This window comes from Arachis duranensis, chromosome 2, assembly GCF_000817695.3.
Source record: "Arachis duranensis cultivar V14167 chromosome 2, aradu.V14167.gnm2.J7QH, whole genome shotgun sequence".
Classification (NCBI taxonomy): Eukaryota; Viridiplantae; Streptophyta; class Magnoliopsida; order Fabales; family Fabaceae; genus Arachis; species Arachis duranensis.
In genome coordinates this window covers 46,234,238-46,243,267 of record NC_029773.3, presented here as the reverse complement: position 1 = coordinate 46,243,267, position 9,030 = coordinate 46,234,238, and positions in this window count along the sequence as shown.

The following is a 9,030-nucleotide window of genomic DNA, read 5'->3' as shown; positions in this document are numbered from 1 at the left end:
AACACATCAAGGCATCTAGTGGAATCAAAGGGAGATTAAAATCATCAAGTTAAAGGCCTAAAAAGCATGTTTTCACACTTAAGCACAAATTAAGGGACAATCATGAAACCGTGCTATTTCATTGAATAAATGTGGGTAAAAGGTGATAAAATTCCCAAAAATCAATACAAGATAAACCCTACAAATGGGGTTTATCAACCTCCCCACACTTAAACTAAGCATGTCCTCATGCTTAAGCCAAGAGAGAAACAAAGGGTATCAACATTTTTTCAGTGTGAATAAACTATATGCAACCTAAACTATATGCAACTATCTATATGAATGCAATTGCTTGGTCAAAATAAATTAATTCCCAAGAAGCATATATGCACAAGGGCTAAAGGACTAGCAAGTCTAATCCAAAATTGAATTGAGCTATTAAATATTTTTACAAACTTGCATGAAAGGAGATGATCATTGGTGGAGACATGTAATTGAGCATCAAACCCTCACCGGATGTGTTTGCACTCTATTCGCTCAAGTGTTTAGGGTTGATTCTCTCAATTCTCTCCTAATCATGCTTTCTAAGATTTGTTTTTCTTCTAACAATCGACATATATTTCATGCATGCATACAAATATCATGAGGTCTTTTCTTTAGGTTGTAATGGGGCTAGGGTCAAGGTAGGATGCATATTTGGTTAAGTGAGCTTGAAATTTGAATCTTTGATAAGTTTAAACTTCTCAGCTAACCTATGACATCCTATACAATTTCAAAGCTAACCTAACTACCCATTCTTCACTTTTTCACATACTCATGTATTCCTTTTTATTTCACAACACATATGCATTGATTTTATTGGACCTTGCTTCACTTGGGGCATTTTGTCCCCTTTTTATTACTTTTTTTTTTCTTTTTTTCTTTCTTTTTCTATTTTTTTTCTTTCTATATACAAGAGCATCAATGCATAAGGTTTTACATTTGATCTATATATGAGTATGTACCCAATTCCCAATATTTTCAATAATAATACAAAACTACCCTTTTATTCACCCAATGTCCCAAGATTCCCACACTTGAATGATACTCATCAGACACTAGCCTAAGCTACTCAAAGATCCAAATTAAGGACTTTTATTGTTTTTCGCTTTAAGGCTTGTAATGTGCTAAAATAAGAACAAGTGGGTTAAGCGTAGGCTCAAAGTTGGCTAACAATGGAAGATAAAAGGTAAGGCTATTTGGGTAAGTGAGCTAATGAAATGATGGCCTCAATCATATAAATGCATGAATACACAAAATAATGGACATAAAGAATAAAACAAATCAAGGATTACAATCATAGAAAGAGAATAATGCACACAAGAAGGAAAATAAGTGGTTATAAGATGTAACCACACCATTAAGCTCAAATCTCACAAGCTCGTATTCTTAGCTCAAAAACATGATCCACAAAATATATAATTCAAGCAAGTTCTATGAAAAGTTTTCACTCAAATCAATTGGTGCCCTATAGATAGAATTCTTGAAAAAATTCATTATTTGACTAAGCTTATTGTGTATATATATGCAAAAATAAGAAAATGCACGTAAAAATCCTAATAACCTAAAATGAAATGAAAAGTGTTGGAATTAGAAATTTGTCACCCAAAATGGTCGATTGGTCGGACGACCTCCCTACACTTAAAAGTTTGCATCGTCCTCGGTGCATTCAAAGATGAGCAAGGGGGTACGGCGACTCTCCGGATTGCTGTGTGTTCTTTCTTCTGCTTCCATGTTTACTTGTGGTGCATCGTTCATGAAAAACAAAAGTATAACACCATAAGATGAGAAAACAAAAGCAAGGAAGCATACATTGTTGGAATGAGGTAAATCACTAAGAATGAGTGAGTGAATTAGTGTGACATTAGTGAAAATAGGGATGTGAGTTCTAAATTAGGCACCTTTTAGAACACACATTAGCATAAAAAGCAATGTCACAAAAGAAGCATTCACTTCACTTATTCTAGTGTGCTTGAGATGCTTTAAGTGAACTTGTAAGGTAAAATAAGCATTGAAGAAGCATAAAAGCGTTCAAGCTAAAAACATATGGATGCATATGATCATAACACAAGGCATTAAGGTAAATGCACAACATCATCCATCAAGAGGTTGCCTAATCACAGAATAAGGCTCAAATCACATGGTGGCCAAATCATGTAATTCAAAGGAGTTATAAGCTCGAAGGCAATTCTCATCACTTGGTATTCTTAAAAGGTAACATGAAGAACTCAAAACTAAGTAGCAAAATATAACCTCAATCATAGAATCCAACAAAGATTATAAACATAATTGATGACAAGTCATCATATGCTTATTTTTCAAGTTAATTTCACTTGTTTCACTAGTTTTTATACACTTTCTTGCATTATAAGTAAGTAATTTGGAGTGGACCTGCATGCTTTATTTGAATCAATCAATCACCCTTTAATTGACACAAAATCATGAAGTTTAAGCTAAAATTAATTGGTTTTTAAATGAATTTTAAGCTTTGTGAATTTTGTGATACTTTGATTGGTTGCTTTGATTACTTGTAGGTGAAGAAAAGAAGAAAAGAAGAAAGCGTGGCTTAAGAAGTGTGGCTCAAGGAAGAAAATAGTATGGCAAAAGAAGAAAAGAGTGTGGCGCAACATTGAAGGAGGAAGCCACAATGCTCTCTCCAAGAGCACAATGCTCTCCAAGAGAGCACAACAATGAACCAAGGAGGCATGCTTCAATGCTCTGCTCCCCTTGAGAGCGGAGCATAAATTGAAGCCAAGAAACAAGGAAAAGAAAAACAATGCTCTACTCTCCTTGGAAGCATTATCGGGCTTCTCTTGGAGGAAAATTGAAGGAAAATGTCTCCAAATGCCCCCCATGGGTTTCGAACCCAATCACAGGAGGGAAGGGGGGCAGCGCTCAAATGCAAGAAAAACAAGCCAAAATTGGTTTGTTTTCATCTTCCAAGGTTTGAACACAAGACCTCCAAGGAAGTAAAGGCCTAGGTGCTACTTTGGTGCCAAGGAAACCAAGGAAAAAATGCAGCAACTTCCTCCACCAAGTTTCGAACCAAGGGTCTCTAGGAAGCCAAGCCTTGTGCGTGAATCAGGTGCCAAGAAAGCCACTTTGGTGCCAAGAAAAAAAAGCCAAGCAATTCCCCCAGCAAGAATCAAACCAGGGACCTCCCCTTGGAAGCACCAATGCTCTACTCACAAGGAGAGCAGAGCGCTACTCCTTGGCACACACAAGCACGCATCATGACACGGTCCAGGGAAGCAAGGAGCGCACAAGACACACACTGCTCTGTTCTCCACAAGAGCGGAGCATTATCCTGATGCCTCTCCAAGCCTTGGCACACAACAAGGATCTCCAACATAAGCTTCAATGCTCCGCTCTCCACAAGAACAGAGCATCCTCCTTGGAGCAACATTTGGGCTGGAAATTCACTTAAAAATCCAATTTAATTCAATTCATCACCCATCTTTTAATCCCACCCAAATTCTAAAATCCAAGAATAGAAAGTGTATAAATAGAAGCTAGTTTGATTTAGTTAGGACCTTTACCTTGAATATTTTTCTTTTACTTTTACCTCTAGACTCACTTTAAAATTTTCTGAACTTTCATTTTGGAGCTTTTACTTTTGAGTTTAGATCTTAGAGAATTGGGAAAGAGAATTGATCTCTCTTCTTCCTTGTTCTTGCTTGAGCACTTTTTATTTTTCTTGCTTTGGATCTTGGGTGGAGAATTGAAGAACTTCTGTTTCAATCTCACCTTGAGATCTTTTGTTTACTTTCTCTGCATAATTGAATTTCACTTTCCGTTTACTGCTTCATCTTCTATTCTTCCTGCAATTTACTTTTCTTTATTTCTTTTGCAATTGTTCTTGTTGGATCAAGGAAGGATTTGAGATCTAGACTTGTTTTCTAGTCTCTTCCACTCCTGAGATCTTCAACCATCTTTTATTTTGCTGCAATTAAGCACAAGTCATTTTCTATTTTACGTTTCAAAGCATTCTACCTTTACTATTTGAGATATACTTCAATTCAATTCATCTTCTACTCTTCTGTTTAATGAAATTTACTTCTGTTTGTTTAAATTCAGCAATCCCAATTCCCAATTCCTTTTATGATTCAAGAAATTTACATTTCTTGCACTTTGAGATTCAGTTATTTATATTTCTTACAATCTAAGTTTTTGCAATTTATATTTCTTGCACTTTAAGATTAAGCCTCTTTAATTTCTCTGCACTTTAATTTTCAGTCAATTACCCCTCTCCCTTTACATTTCAAGCAACTTAGCTTCTGTCAATTACAAACCACTCAACCAATACTTGTTTGCTTGACTAAATCAATCACTAAACTAAAATTGCTCAATCCTTCAATCCCTGTGGGATTGACCTCACTTGTGTGAGTTATTATTACTTGATGCGACCCGGTACACTTGCTGGTGAGTTTTGTGTTGGATCGTTTTCCACACATCAAGTTTTTGGCGCCGTTGCCAGGGATTGAAATAGATTGACAATGATTAAGTAAGGTGGTGGTCTAGATTAAGCATTTTTTTTCTTTATTTTTCTTTATTTTTACTAAGCGCATTAACTGTTTGACACATTGTGTCACCTAACCCTCTAACCACATTCTGGCACTAGAATGTCCATGTTTCATTTGGTTTATTTGTGATTTTTGCAAGTCATGGAGGCTGAGGTGCGTGAAGAGGGAGTGAGCAACAATACCTAGCCTGTAAGAAGGGTGTTTGCCTCTTACACTATCCCCAATCCCAGACATTATGGGAGCAGCATCCTCACCCCAAACGTTCAGGCAAATGACTTTGAGTTGAAGCCTCAACTAATCACCTTGGTGCAGAACAATTGTGCTTATGGAGGTGGCCCTCTTGAAGACCCCAACCAATATTTGTCTGTTTTCTTAAGGATTTGTGAAACGGTCAAGACAAATGGGGTTCATCCTGACATTTACAAATTACTTCTGTTCCCATTTTCTTTGAGGGGCAATGCTACTCAATGGCTGAAAACATTTCCCAAAGAGAGCATCAACAATTGGGATGAATTGTTGAGCAAATTCCTAGCCAAGTTCTACTTACCTCAGAGGGCCATCAAGCTGAAAACAGAGGTGCAAACATTCATTCAAATGGATGGAGAGTTGCTGTATGATGCTTGGGAGAGATACAAGGCCTTAATCAGGAAGTGTCCCCCAGAAATGTTTAGTAAGTGGGATAGACTCCAAAACTTCTATGAAGGGTTGACCCAGAAAGCTCAGGAAGCATTAGATCATTCAGCAAGAGGCTCATTGCAGCTAATGAAGACAGCAGAGGAAGCCCAAAACCTTATAGAGATGGTGGCAAACAATTAATACTTCTTTGCTCATCAAAGACAATGCCAACCAACTCAGAGAAGGGGTGTACTGGAGCTGGAAGGTGTGGATACCATCTTCAAAGTGATGCATCAACAAATTCAGCAACAATTTGAGCAGATGGCTAAGAAAATTGATGGACTACAAATCGTTGTAGTAAATACACAAAGCCAATCTCAAACCTCACATGGGTGGAAGCAATCTGAAGAAAGTTTTGGGACACTCAATTGTGAGCAACAAAGTCCTGAGCAGGTGCAATGCATGAATAACACTTCAAGTTCATTGCAACACAATTTTCATGGTGATGCACACAAGACACCCTGGAAGACTCATTCTAATTCAAGGTGGGGTGAGCACCAGAATAAAGGACAAAGTGACTTCAACTATAGCAGCATTAGCAACACAAACAACCAAAACCATTCATCCAATAATACTAACCAATTCAAAAACCCACAAAACACATACCACCAATCCCATAACAACTCACAAAACCACCAAAATAACTTTTCTACATCCACATCCCACCCTCAAAGTACCCCCATAATTAATTCAAACAACTTCCAGTAACAACCATTTCATTTCACACAACCACAACCAAATCCAGACTCTCAAAGAATCTCAAGTCTAGAGAAAATGATGGAGAAACTCATGAAAAATCAAGAGATGGCAAGATAAGATCAGAAAACTGCAAGGAAAGATCAGGCCCTGGCATTCAAAAACCAAGAGGCCTCAATCAGAAACCTTGAGAGACACATGGGGCAAATGGCTAAGCAAATTTCAGAAATGGGTGAGAAGAGAGCAAATACCTTCTCCAATGTCATTGAAGAACACCCAAGGGACAAAGGAAAAGCCACAAAATGGGAGGAGTGCAAAGCAATCACAGTGAGAAGTGAGAAGACTATGAAGAAGGAAGCCATCAATCAGGAAAAACACAATAGAGAAGTTCCACAAGAAGAGACAGAGGAGAGAAGTAAAGAGGATCAAGAAACCAAAAATGCACAAATTTCAAAGGGATACAAGAACATCCTTGAACCACAACTACAAGAGAAGAGGGAAGGAGTGAATCCATGTGTCCCCACACTTCCATACCCTCAAAGGCTTCAGAGAGGAAACGAGGATAAACAATACTCAAAATTCCTGGATATATTTAAGACTCTCAGCATCAATATTCCTTTGTTGGAAGCACTTGAACAGATGCCATTATATGCCAAATTTATGAAAGAAGTACTCACAAAGAAAAGATCCCTAAAGGAAGGACAGATTGTTGAGATGACAAAGGAATGTAGTGCTATCCTCCAAAGAGATTTGCCAGAGAAGAAAGATGATCTTGGAGTTTTTACATACCTTGCACCATAGGAAACATAACAATTGAGAAGTCATTTTGTGACCTCGGTGTAAGCATAAACTTGATGCCTTTTTCTCTAATGAGGAAACTTCAAATTTCTAAGCTGAAGTCCACACGAATAGTTCTCCAAATAGCTGACAAATCCACTAAGTAAGCATTGGGAGTTGTGGAGAATGTGTTGGTAAAAGTGGGAAAATTCTTTCTCCCTGCTGACTTTGTTATCTCAGATATAGAAGAGGACCCTAACACTCCAATCATCCTGGGGAGGCCTTTCCTAGCTACGGGCAGAGCATTGATAGATGTTGAAAAAGGGGAATTGTTGCTGAGAGTGCATGATGATCACCTAGCATTCCATGTTTTTAAAACCCCGCATGAGCCTACTCAAGAAGAAGATTGTATGAAGGATAAGGCCCGAGATCAAAGCCTGAAGGAGGCAGTCAATGAGTTAACTCTAAGACTTCTAAATCCATGCTTGAAAGCAATAGAGATGGTGCAACAAACCAAAGGAATCAAGGAGGAACTAGATCCAAAACCCCCAGATGAGAAATTTAACATCCCAGATAAAAAACCACCAAGGCAGGGAGTATCTTTTGAGAAAGAAAAAAAGAAGAGGCCAAGAGGGTGGAGAAACAAGAAGATCCCCACTGAAGGCTTCTCACCAGGGGATAAAGTGATGTTAAATACCCAACCAATGAAGGTGTCTCCACAAGTGTCTGAATACTACACTGTGAACCGGGTTCTTTCACTTGAACACCTAGAGATCATCAAAGAGGAGACCGAAAGAAAGTTCACAGTAAAAGGAAAAAAACTGAGGCACTATGATTTTCAGCCTCCGTGATCAAAGAATGAAGGATGTCAAGCTAATGACAATAAAGAAGCGCTTGTTGGGAGGCAACCCAACCCGAGGTAGTTTTCTTTTCATAGCTTTTTCAATAAAAAGGTTGAATGATTGGTGTGTATTGCAAGGAGCTAAGTTTGGTGTTCCACATCAAAACAAATTAAGAGAGAATGAAGCATTTTAAGTTTGGTGTTCCACTAAAAATTGGATCTAAAAATACGTTCTCACTTTTTGCATAATGCTAGCTCCAAGCAATCAGACAAATCATTCAACCATTTAATTATTTGTTTCTAGTTTTACTGCCTTTAGCAAAGACACAGGGATTTCACATATGGTTAACTTGTTGCATCAGAGGCAGTGGCAAGGGATTAAGTTTGGTGTCCCCACACCAAAATAAATCCAAAAGACACACTCAAGTCATGCATACTAACCATTCACTTAAGGGCTTGAGAAGCAAGCAACTTTTGAGAATTATGCAGGAAACTAGCCAACATTTGAAGACAATTTGCATTATGACTCAAAAGGGAGGCAACAGGAGGAAGAATGAAAAGCTGCAACTCAAAAGGTTGTATCTGCACTTAATCCTTGTTGTTGAAAGTACTTTAAATTGGGAATTCTTGTATGTCTTGCTAAAGTGTTCATTTGGTTGCAAGTGGAATTATTTGTCAAAAATAAGTAATCTGCATAAGTGTTTGTTATTCATCACTTAGCTTTGAATTTTGTTTTGTTTCCCATATGCCTGAATAAAAGAGAAATGTTTGAATTAGAAAGTAAATATCCAATGTTGCATAAGCTAGAATGAAAGTTAGTGGTGGTATGTGTTTGATTAAATGCATAACTCATGAAATAAATTCTGCATAATATCATTTCCATTGAAGTGTGAACTAGCTTGCTGTCATAAGTGCTCATATCAGTAAGGATCCTTTGATAACAAAATAAAACAGAAAGAAAAGGAAGAAGAAAAAGCCAAAAGTGGCAAAGAAAAACAAAGATTAAGGCTAGGCACCAATAGCTTGGACCTTAGGACACATGCCTGTGGTGCTTTTGTGCTAGGATATGCTTGGACAAGTAAGTTCTAAGGAGTATTGGCCACTTAGATCAACTGATTTGGGATTGCCAACTGAAAGTCCACAATAAAGAGCAACCTAGTTACAAAGCACTTAGTTATCCAAAGAGATGCTGGACATCAATGATCCTAGGAGGAAAAGGGTGAGCCATGTGCCTGTGGTGAAGAAATGTTGAGCAAAAATAAAGTCAAAAGCTGCTGCAACATTTGCCACCAAGCCTTCAATGAATAATAATCTCTTTAAGTAAAATAAAGAAAGAACGTTAGCAAGGGAACAAGCATAAATGAAGCCTTGTAGCAGCAAGTTTAGTAAGCCTTTAAGGGAATACCTCTTATGTAACAGCAAACAATAACTAAGTTATCATTGTCTGCATAAAAACTCCATGAACCATGTTCAACTATATGCTTAATAAGGATATGCATG